The sequence below is a fragment of the Rattus norvegicus genome, chromosome 12, assembly GCF_036323735.1.
Source record: "Rattus norvegicus strain BN/NHsdMcwi chromosome 12, GRCr8, whole genome shotgun sequence".
NCBI lineage: Eukaryota > Metazoa > Chordata > Mammalia > Rodentia > Muridae > Rattus > Rattus norvegicus.
In genome coordinates, this window is record NC_086030.1 from 2,848,052 (window position 1) to 2,860,299 (window position 12,248).

At 43.5% G+C, this 12,248-nt stretch overlaps 1 pseudogene; it reads left to right on the forward strand.

The window, feature by feature from the left end:
- Nucleotides 1-12,248, forward strand: part of Arhgap20-ps5 (rho GTPase activating protein 20, pseudogene 5) — a 411,817-nt pseudogene that overhangs the window by 104,404 nt on the left and 295,165 nt on the right.

Consider the following 12,248-nt stretch of genomic DNA (forward strand, 5'->3'; position numbering starts at 1 on the left):
TGGAGTCTCTGTCCCCCCAGCAAAGGTGTGTGCCACCAAACCAGTTTCTTTATTGTTGTTGTTATTTTAATTGGCTTCTTGTGTTTGGACTGAAGTTTATCATCTGAGTTTCTGGCTCCATTGCTTTCCATGTGAGCAGGAGAGGACAGAAGAAAATGTCTGTGATTGATGTGTGTACGTATATGATTGTCCTTGAGTCTAGTATAAAAGTGAACCAGAATGTTGCTTTCTGGCTCAGTCTTGCTTGGTTACACTCAAGGTTTAAGAGGAACTTCTTGAAGGTTTAGTTATCCAACAAAGGCTGGCTAATTCTCTAAAGTCCCTGACTCTTACATCTGAGATTACTAAGAATTTACTTCCTTTCATTTTTCCCATTTTAGGCACAGACTGAATTATGTAGCTGAAATGTGGAATAAATTATTAATACTAAAATTATTAAGTGTTTTTAAGTTAATTAGGGCACAGGCCAAACTATTGAAAAAGACTGGATCTGGTGCAAATATTGAGAGTTTTCCCTTGCCTGTGATAGTCCAAAAGTAGGCAGCCAATCCACAGAGGGCAGCATTTCTCTGGCTATTCAGGACCACAGGTCCCTCTGTCTGCTTGGCCATTCTCTAGGGATTAGGGTTGACACTATTTTTCTTTAATTTAGAGAAATGCCATGAGGCGACTGCTCCTAGCTTGCCAGCTGCAGGGCACCCTCGGGTGGTTCGGTCACTCTCAGCACACTGAGATACAGAGAAGGAAACTTCCTCAAGCAGAGGATCCTGGTGCTCTGTCTCCCAAATAAGCTGCGAACCTGAGGACGTGGATTTCATGGTCATTTTCTAATGAGAAAGTAACTTTGTTTATAGCTTAATTAGACAGCAGCACCTCTAACACATCTAAGAGTTGGGCTGCTGACAGATTTCTCAGTCTGCAAGGAGGTTTGGGTCACTTTGATCCAAGATGTGCTATTGCTAGAGAAATAGCAGCTGGTGAAAACTAGAAATGGTGGAAAACTTTTATCATGCTTTGCATTTAAAAGAAGTTGAAACTGAATAAACTGTTTATTGGCTAACTGAGCTGTGTAACCCGTGTCCAGGGTAATGCGACCCTCACTTGGGACCTAAATGTACCAGACTGTACCAGTGAATTAATCAAACAACTTTGGCTCCTTAGTACAGTCATGGCACCTGCTCAAGAGTTCTCTGGTTCCGAGAATGAAAGACACAATTCTAATTCTCCTGACAGCTACCATACATCTCCCTTCCACCCAGCATCCCAGGTTTCACACCTTTAAATGTATGTTTTATCTTTGCTGCCCTGTTACCTTATGGGAAACACCCCACTCCCCCAATAGGGTCCTATTCCCTTCTACCTACATCATAGGCTGCTTTCTCTCATGTAGCTCTTTTATCTGATCCTTCTAACTCTGGATCATGGTGACTCTGTTCATACTCTCCTCTCTCCCAATCCCTTGACCTGTCTTTCTGTCTTTCTGCTCAGCCATTGGCTATGGCAACTCTTTATTATCAGTTGAAGCCCACAGGGGCACTCAGGTCTAGAAGTGAGGCTTTGGGGGGACAAAATGAGACAATCCCCAACACCAGATGTTGACACATTGAACATACATTCTTTTTTTATTATTATTATTAACTTGAGTATTTTGTATTTACATTACGAATGTTATTCCCTTTCCCGGTTTCCGGGCAAACATCCCCCTAATCCCTCCCTGACCCCTTCTTTATGGGTGTTCCCCTCCCCAACCTCGCCCCTTTGGCACCCTCCCCCCAACAATCACGTTCATTGGGGGTTCAGTCTTAGCAGGACCAAGGGCTTCCCCTTCCACTTTTGATCTTACTAGGATATTCATTGCTACCTATGAGGTCAGAGTCCAGGGTCGGTCCATATATAGTCTTTAGGTAGTGGCTTAGTCCCTGTAAGCTCTAGTTGCTTGGCATTGTTGTTCATAAGGGGTCTCGAGCCCCTTCAAGCTCTTGGCTATTATAAATAAAGCTGCTATGAATATAGTTGAGCAGGTGTCTGTTTTATATGTTGGGGCATCTTGTGGGTATATGCCCCAGAGAGGTATAGCTGGATCCTCAGGTAGTTCAATGTCCAATTTTCTGAGGAACCTCCAGACTGATTTCCAGAATGGTTTGACCAGTCTGCAATTCCACCAACAATGGAGGAGTGTTCCTCTTTCTCCACACCCTCGCCAGCATTTGTTGTCACCTGAGTTTTGATCTTAGCCATTCTCACTGGTGTGAGGTGAAATCTCAGGGCTGTTTTGATTTGCATTTCCCTTATGACTAAAGATGTTGAACATTTCTTTAGGTGTTTCTCAGCAATTCGGAATTCCTCAGCTGTGAATTCTTTGTTTAGTTCTGAACCCCATTTTTTAATAGGGTTATTTGTCTCCCTGTGGTCTAACTTCTTGAGTTCTTTGTATATTTTGGATATATGTCCTCTATTTCTTGTAGGATTGGTAAAGATCTTTTCCCAATCTGTTGGTTGTCGTTTTGTCCTAACTACTGTGTCTTTTGCCTTACAAAAGCTTTGCAGTTTTATGAGATCCCATTTGTCGATTCTTGATCTTAGAGTATAAGCCATTGGTGTTTTGTTCAGGAAATTTTTTCCAGTGCCCATGTGTTCGACATGCTGCCCTAGTTTTTGTTCTATTAGTTTGAGTGTATCTGGTTTGATGTGGAGGTCCTTGATCCACTTGGACTTAAGTTTTATACAGGGTGATAAGCATGGATCGATCTGCATTCTTCTACATTGTTGACCTCCAGTTGAACCAGCACCATTTGCTGAAAATGCTATCTTTTTTCCATTGAATGGTTTTGGGTCCTTTGTCAAAAATCAGGTGCCCATAGGTGTGTGGGTTCATTTCTGTGTCTTCAATTCTGTTCCATTGCTCTATCTCTCTGTCTCTATACCAATACCATGCAGTTTTTTTCAATATTGCTCTGTAATATTGCTTGAGTTCAGGGATAGTGATTCCCCCTGAACTCCTTTTATTGTTGAGAATAGTTTTAGCTATCCTGGGTTTTTTGTTATTCTAGATGAATTTGCAAATTGTTCTGTCTAACTCTTTGAAGAATTGGATTGGTATTTTGATGGCGATTGCATTGAATCTGTAGATCGCTTTTGGTAAAATGGCCATTTTTGCTATATTAATCCTGCCAATCCATGAGCATGGGAGATCTTTCCATCTTCTGAGGTCTTCTTCAATTTCTTTCTTCAGAGTCTTGAAGTTCCTATTGTACAGATCTTTCACTTGCTTGTTAAAGTCACACTGAAGTACTTTATATTGTCTATTATTTATATTGTCATTTATAGTCTATTATGAAGTGTGTCGTTTCCCTAATTTCTTTCTTGGCTAGTTTCTCTTTTGTGTAGAGGAAGGCTACTGATTTATTTGAATTAATTTTATACCCAGCCACTTTGCTGAAATTGTTTATCAGCTTTAGTAGTTCTCTGGTGGAACTTTTGGGATCACTTAAATATACTATCATATCATCTCCAAATAGTGATATTTATACTTCTTCTTTACCAGTCTGAATCCCCTTGATTTCCTTTTGTTGTCTGATTGCTCTAGCTAGAACTTCAAGAACTGTATTGAATAAGTAGGGAGACAGTGGGAAGCCTTGTTTAGTCCCTGATTTTAGTGGGATTGCTTCAAGTTTCTCTCCATTTAGTTTAATGTTAGCAACTGGTTTGCTGTATATGGCTTTTACTTACACATACATTCTTGTAATTGAATAAAGCAACTATCTTTAAGAATATAGGAATTTGGGGTTGGGGATTTAGCTCAGTGGTAGAGCGTTTGCCTAACAAGCGCAAGGCCCTGGGTTCGGTCCCCAGCTCTGAAAAATAGAAAAAAAAAAAAGGATATAGGAATTTGGTCCTAGTACTAGGGAGGGTAAACATAAAGAAGAAAATTGCAGACATTTTGCCTACGGACTCTGTTCATGTGTTTCTGGCTAGAAGTTAGTCACATGCAAACTCTTGGTTTGAGAGAAACCTAGGAAATATAATTCATAGTTACCAACTCTGTACTCTATTAAAGATGTAGGAATTGTGAAGGGAAGATAGAAAATAATAGTACAGACTCTCTCAAATTTCTCTGAGGCCTGTTGGTTTGTACTCCAGGGACCCTGGAGGCCTGCTCTAACCAGAGACACAGGAGGCCCACCCTAAACAGAGACAGTACTACCTGACTCCCAGGAGACAAGCTGTCACCCAGCTCACAGAGCTCTACATTCCTCCAGTGAGGCTGAATCCAGTCAGAGACATGAATGACAGTTAACACCAGAGATAAACATAGGGGAGAGGCAAACTCCAGGTCATAAACACCAGAACCCAATGCAAAATCTGCTGCTCAGTCAGAGGACCTATAGTGTGCTTAACCATCATATGTAACAGGGTATCTAGAGCCCTCCGCTGGCCACTGAGGGAACTGCATGCAGGGGGACCACAGACAAAAGTCAGTCAAAGAAAAATTCATCAAAATAAATACATTTTTTTTTTCAAAAAGGCATACAAATGTATGGTCAAGGCAAACAACACCCAAGAATACACAATAACGAAATATTTCATAACAACCCCAGAGTACAAAGAAACAGCATAAAAACAATCTCTTAAACCTATAATAATTCTATACGTATTTCTTGAAATATCAGTTGGAGTAAGCAACCAGGCTGTAATGCTTTTATAAGTTCCATAGCCTCATCAACCCTTCGTAACAATCTCCACCTATTTGATTTTTCCTTAATTGCAAATGTGTGTGAGTTAGAATCCCGCGTCTCTTTGTGACCGAACTGTAAACTGTAGTCAGTGTAACACTGGCAATCATTAACCACAATCTTTAAGTTTCCCTTGTAACACAAGAGCACAGCCATAACTTTGGAAAGCAAAACTCACCTTCCAACAAACAATCTATTCTCTAAAACTCCAAATCCATTCCTCGTGCTATAAAGTTTGACTGCCAAGTCTTGCATATGAACGAACAATGGTGCAGGCTCTAATACCTCACCAAAGAGAAATTGCCCTAAATTCTTTTATAAGTATGGTTTCTATGATAAGAGTTCTATTAAAATATTATCCCAATCTAGACCTGTTTCCCTTGGTTGGCTCATGCCACATGTTGTCTAGAATGACTCCAGTTTTAAGCCAACTTTCTGTTTCCAATGTTACAAATTTTTAACCATACCCAGTAACTTAAAAGCCAGTAACCTATAGCCAAGACATGTAGAGCGCATTATACATTGAAAACCAAACAGAAAAAAAATGAAGTGACAATACATATCTATAGTATTTAGATCAAACACCATTTTTACTTTTTCTAGCTGTCATTTTCTTTTAAGAAGCACCTTGTTACGTGTTGAATCCAATAATCACAGTCAAAGATTTCAAAGATTTTCAAAGAGAAACAGCTAACAGCTCCATTACCATAGAAGCTTTGAAGGTGCTGGCACCTTTAAGATCAGCTAGTGTAAACATTTAGCCAGCCCCCTGGGGAGCTTCCCTAGTGGACAGACCTAGGCTCCAAGCTACATTCCTCCATTGATGCCAGATCCAGTCAGAGACATGCATGACTGTTGACACCAGAGATAACCAGTTATCTATGATGCAGGTCTTCAAAGGTCAATTTAAACTGCTTTTTATTTATTTGTTCCTTTCTTGAAAGGACTTAAAACTAAATCAAGGGAGGAATCAACCAGCATTTAGAGTTTCAACCATTTTTTTTTCCTTTTAAACATGAAACAGAAAACATTCAAGCAACTAGAAGCAAAACCCAGCCATAAACTGACATACATGGACAGCTTGGAACACGAAGGAGAGACAATAGATATAGAGGGAAGGAGCTAGATGGTGTCCCACCAAAAGGTCCCAGATATCCTACTTAAAGGACCCAGAGCCAGACATAAGCACTTCTCCAAAAGGAGAAAGCAAGGAGGCAAGAGGTTTCCCACCTCCTTCTGTCCCCAGGAGAGCTCCAAAAAAGCTTAAGCTCATTTTCCTTCTTTCACCAAAGCATTTGTGGAGAGTCCAGAGGACTGTTTTTCTCAAACTCATTTTCTCTCTTGTCTAGTGTGTAAAATGTCTCTAATCAGGGTCCAAAGACTAAAAGCATCTATGAGCACAAGGGTGGGAGCCAGGGTTCTTATCTGAGAGATGAGCAAAAGGTGGTTCAAGGTCACCGCAAATCTTCTCCACATCTATCCCAAACACGAGCTGGAGCACAGACAAACGCAAACATGTGAGACTACATCTGACATTTTCACACTTAACAAGTTCTTAAAGGTCAGAGAGACACAAAACCCAGGAATGTGGACAGAGGACGTCAGACCCTTTTATAAGGGTCACAGGACAGAGGTCATTGTGACAGAAGGTTTCATCGGATTATGGTGATACACTATCACCACATGACAAAAGTGTAGGACTAACACACACAGACACACACATCCACACACGTGCACACACATGCACAGACACACACATGCACAGACAACACATGCACACATATGTACACACACATGCACACACAGATGCAAACACACATGCACACACATGCATACACTGACACACACACATGCACAGACACAGACATTCACACACACATGCACACACAAACACACTCATGCACAAACACATAGACACAGAGACACACAAACATGCACACACACATATACACACAGATGTGCACACACAAGTGTGCGCACATACACACACACACACACACACACACACACACACACACATACAAGTGCTACTCAGCTTTAATTCTCTTACCCATCTGTACTGTATGACAAATCAGGAACTGACTTAAACCGAGCTATGTGGCTCTAGCATCACAATGGCTCAGATGTCACAAACTTCATCCCCCTTTGGCTTCTGAGCTCCACTCACTTTTCCTCCATATTGGCTTGAAAGACCCCAGGAGTGGGGAGACCCTCACTCAAGTCTTGGGGTGACGCAACCCCCGAAGAACTCACACAAGACCGTCCTTGTAATCACATGAGGTTTATCGATAGCAACCAGTGCACTGGGGTCGAGACTCGTATCCCACGCAGGGGCAGTGGAGTTCGACCCCGAGAGGCTGGGAGAAGAGGTATTTAGGGGAGAAACCACAACTCGAGGGGCAGGGATGGTGTCATTGGAAAGTGTGTAGAATAACAGTGAAAAATCACAAGGAAGAACTCTCTGTCCCCCAAGATTGTTTCCTAGGAGAAGCTGTCTCCTACTTCTCAGATTGCTTAACTTCATGGTCCGCTAGTTCCTAGGAGAAGTTGTTTCCTGCTTCTCAAGATTGTTCTCTAAGATTTATGGTCAGCTAGTTTCTGGGAGAAAGCTGTTGAGCTGGCCAATGTAATTATCCATTCTATAGCCCTAGGAGAGGCTTCTTGGAACATACAATTCTGGGGCCTAACCTGTTTTTTTTTTTTTTGTTTTTTTTTTTTCTGCTCTAAACTTTGTGTCTAGGGGGGCAAATTTAAAACATTTACCTTTCATTCCCTACTTCTTCTAGTGGCTAGTTCTAATCTTAGAACTAAATTTTTGTATCTTTATAATATTTTTTAACCTTGTAAAACATGATATTGTTGACGTAACATCAAAATCTGAACAGTACTCCTCTTTTTTTTAATAAAGGTAACTAGCTTATTTAACACACAGGGACCTATAATCGAAAACAGAAGCAAAATTAAGAAGGGTCCCATAAGGGAAGATATCAGAGTAGTCATCTAAGGAGATCTACTAAACCAGCTCTCGAACCATCTCTGATGTGTAAGTCTAGGGAGCTTTTTGAAGATCTGAGTGTCTCTCTAGGTCCCAGCTCTCAGCCCCAACGGCTAGTATGTGGCTAGTGAAGGCTGAGACTTGACAGCTGTCAGGGTGGTCAGCAGTACCAGGTACGGTCCTTTCCAGCGAGGCCCGAGTGTCTGGGCTCCGTGTCATTGTATGTAGCTGCAGTCTCTGAACTGGAACTGATGAGATGTCTCGGGGGGTCCCCGGGGCATAGGCTGCTGCCAGCTGTGAGCAGATTTCTTTCTGTATCAGCTGTAGGTCTTTAGCCTGGTATACAAATCATTATTACTATGACATGTTGGCTCAGTAACATCATCTAATACAGTCAGAGGAGCTGAGGCCCCATATAAGATCTCAAAGGGGGTTAAGCTGAAACTAGAAGGGAGATTTCTTGCTCTGAAGAGAGCAAGAGGGAAGGAGTATCACCCAGTCTGTACAAGTCTCCATGGTTAATTTGGTCAGGGTCTCTTTTAGAGCTTTATCTATTTTTTCTATCTGTCTTGAACTTTGAGGTCTGTAGATATAATGTAATTTTTAATCGAACTCTAAATACTTGGCCACACCCTGGCTTAGCTTGGCAATGAATGTAGGGCCATTGTCTGACCGGATTACCTTGGGCATTCCAAATCAGGGGAAGATTTCTTCCAGTATCTTCTGGATGACTATCGAGGCCATCTCTTGTTTGGTGAGGAAAGCTTTTATCTATACCTGGAAAGGTATCTACAAACACTAGGATATAAGCAATTTGGGCCTTTTCTTCTGTTGTACATTCTAAGTGAGGCCATCCCTTAGTCTAATCCCAGTTCACAGTGGCTGTCTCTTGTAGGCCTGTAACCAGGATAGGATCCTGCATAGCCATTCCCCGAGCCACTTTATCTGTTTTGTTACTGTCCCATGTCACTGAATCTCTTCTTTCCTGATGTCCTGGGCAATGAATAATACTCTCAGTTGTTGGCTTCATCAGGGCATCCAAGACACTGTAAGGCATCTGTGGCTCTGATGTGCTGGGGGGTAGAGGTTTGTCCATCCCAGATGACATTTGTGTTGTCCTTCATTGTAGCATGTACTTATCTCTGACCTTTATGAAGAGAACTGTTTCCATCGGTAGACAAGGTAGCCTCGGCTTTCAGCAGGGATCAATCAGCCAGTCGCAGAGGTCTTCCCCCCCCCCATTGGCTTCTGCCACTACTTGATACTCATGCTAGGCTCCGGGTCAGGATTGGGCAGCAAGGTGACCAGATTGCCCCGAACCGGTGGAGAATCTATTCCATGGCAGCTGACCAGTGGTCCCATCTTTTGGGACGTTTTATTCAGAGGCAAAACATCAGCCACTCTATCACCCTGGATTGGGTGACAGTTGTTAGTGCCCGGCTGGCAGGAGTGATGGGTTCTAGGCAGAACAGCACTAAGCCACACATCTCCCAGCATCAGGTACTGGTGCACTGAGACAGTCTTAAGCTCCACATATACAGTCTACAGATATGCATATACATGGCCTCACCCAGACATTTTAGCCCACACAAGCCATCTTGGAGAGCAAATTTTTCATGAGCAAGGGATAGGGGCAGTCAGGGATGACCATGAGCTAGTGGGTTACCCGGCCCACGCCAAGGTCCACTGTTCTTCAGGTAGTACATAAGTATTGTTTGTTGTCAGTAGCCCCCTGTACCCAAGGTCTTTGGATACTGGCCCACTGGGGCATAGGAGCACAGAGCGTTGGGTCTCGGTATCCATAAAACAACTGGGCAGACTTCTTTTCTATCTCTGCGCATAGCCAGCACTCTAGGACCAAGAGGCTCTCCAGTGGCCCCTCTTATTCTTTCTGGGGCAGTCTCTGACCCAGTGTCCTTTTTCTTTGTATTAGGCACACTGATCTTTAGCCAGGAATTCTCTTCTGTTGTCAAGTACTGTCTTCTTAGGTTCCCTAACTACTGTGGCCAGTATATGTTCCTCTCTTGTCTTTTATCTCTCTTTAGCTCTCTAACTTCTTAACCCTTTAAATTTCTGTAACTTTCTCTTCATATATTTTCCTTATCATAGACAGATTGGTGGGGCATTTTTTAGCCCCTCGGAGACCCACCTTTGGAGCCTGGGGGCAGACCCGGAGCACTCCCTACCTTCAGGCATATTGAATCCAACAGGCAGAAGTTAGGGTCTTACATCCATGTCTGGAACATTTTTTTTTCTGGCCTCTAGTAGGATTTTGTATTTCCTGTAACAGCTATTAACAAGCATCTCAAGTGGGATGGTGAGAAAACAAGAAGAGAGTCCAGAAAATAGAGGTCCGCCAAAAAGGACAAAAGCATTCAGTCACACAGAAAGAATCAAAAGATTAACAGACAAAAAAAAACAGAAGTGTGCACAAAAACAAAAGACAAGTGGCCGCAGCAAGATTACCACAAAACCGAACTGATTCAGATAGGAGCTTCTGTGAGCTCACCAAAAACAGATGAAGGGGAGCGGATTCCACATCACTCCTCTTTCCCAACCAGAATCTCAACTGACAAGTTGTGTGTTCAATTTAGTGGTAACACAAAACAAAGACCTAAGACACACAGACAAAAACCACTCTGGAAATACAGATGGCCGGTAAGGCAGGTCTTTTCTCCAATCCAGGAGAATCACCGAATCCTCACAAGCACCCAGATGGGAATCTGCCAGGTGTCCCTGGGGTCCCTCCTCACCTCCTGGGACATCTCCCAGGGCAGTGCAATCAGTGAGCCCCAGGCACGTCTACCGCTCACACTTGCTTCTCTCCTGAGACACGAGCCTCCCTCTCAGCCCGAGATGGGAGTGACTGCAAAAGCAGAACTCCAGAACTCGCGAGCAAATACAGACCCAGAGTAGCAAATACAGACCCAGAATTTAGCTGGCACAAAACTCAGACACAGACAAAGACACACATGCTATCTCACCTCCAAGTGGGTCTTTGGAGACGAGGGTGGTCACCCATCCCGGACGAGCCCCCAAATGAAAGACCCCCGGAGTGGGGAGACCCTCACTCAAGTCTCGGGATGACGCAACCCCCCAAGAACTCACACAAGACGGTCCTTGTTGTAATCACATGAGGTTTATGGATAGCAACCAGTGCACTGGGGTCGAGACTCGTATCCCACGCAGGGGCAGTGGAGTTCGACCCCGAGAGGCTGGGAGAAGAGGTATTTAAAGGGAGAAACCACAACTCGAGGGGCAGGGATGGTGTCATTGGAAAGTGTGTAGAATAACAGTGAAAAATCACAAGGAAGAACTCTCTGTCCCCCAAGATTGTTTCCTAGGAGAAGCTGTCTCCTACTTCTCAGATTGTTTAACTTCATGGTCCGCTAGTTCCTAGGAGAAGTTGTTTCCTGCTTCTCAAGATTGTTCTCTAAGATTTATGGTCAGCTAGTTTCTGGGAGAAAGCTGTTGAGCTGGCCAATGTAATTATCCATTCTATAGCCCTAGGAGAGGCTTCTTGGAACATACAGTTCTGGGACCTAACCTGTTTTTTTTTTTGTTTTTTTTGTTTTTTTTTTTTCTGCTCTAAACTTTGTGTCTAGAGGGGCAACTATAAAACTTTTACCTTTCAGGCTGAACCCAACCACTTTAATGGTTTGTACTCAGCCCGGGGAGTGGCACCATTAGAGGGTGTGGCACTGCTGGAGTGGGTGTGGCCATGTTGGACTGGGTGTGGTTGTGGCCTTGCTGGAGTAAGTGTGACCCTGGCTGGAGTGGCTGTGACCCTGGCTGGAGTGGGTTTGGCCATGCTGGAGAGGGTGTGGCCCTGCTGGAGTGGGCGTGGCCCTGTGGGTGTGGGTTGTAAGTCTCTCAGTGCTCTGCTAGCAGCCTTCAGATGAGGATAGAGAACTCTCACCTACTCTTGCACCATCCTGCCTGGACAATGCCCTGCTCCTGCCATGATGATGACGGACTGAACTTCTGACCCTGTAAGCCAGCCCCAGTCACATGTTGTCCCTGTGAGAGCTGCCTCGGTCACGCTGACTGTCCGCAGCAGTAAAACCCTAAGTAAGTCAGAAGTTGATACCAAGGCCTGGGTATTAATGATAGGCCTGATCATACTTTTGTTTGGAAGAATGTGAATTTTGGGACTTTGGATTTGGAAAGCCATAAAATGGTTTGAGTGGGGCCCAATGAGCTATCCTGGCAGGAAGACTTTGTGGCTGTGAGTGAATTTAACTGCATAGACCTGGCCCAGGAGGCTTCAGGGGAGAAGAATTTCAGTGTGTGGCCTGGAGATTGTTTTTGTGGTGTTTTGGTGAAGAATGTGGCTGCTTTTTGCCCTTGTCTGAAGAGTCTGCCTGAGGCTAAGGTGAAGACTCAGATTCATTGCAGAGTCAAAGGAAGTCTCAGAAAAGCCCAGCAGAGGCTTTGTTCTCTGGTTAAGTCTCAAGAGGAGAAATTTGGGCAAGTGCAGTGAGATTAGTAAAGAGACAATATATAATATATTGTTCGGG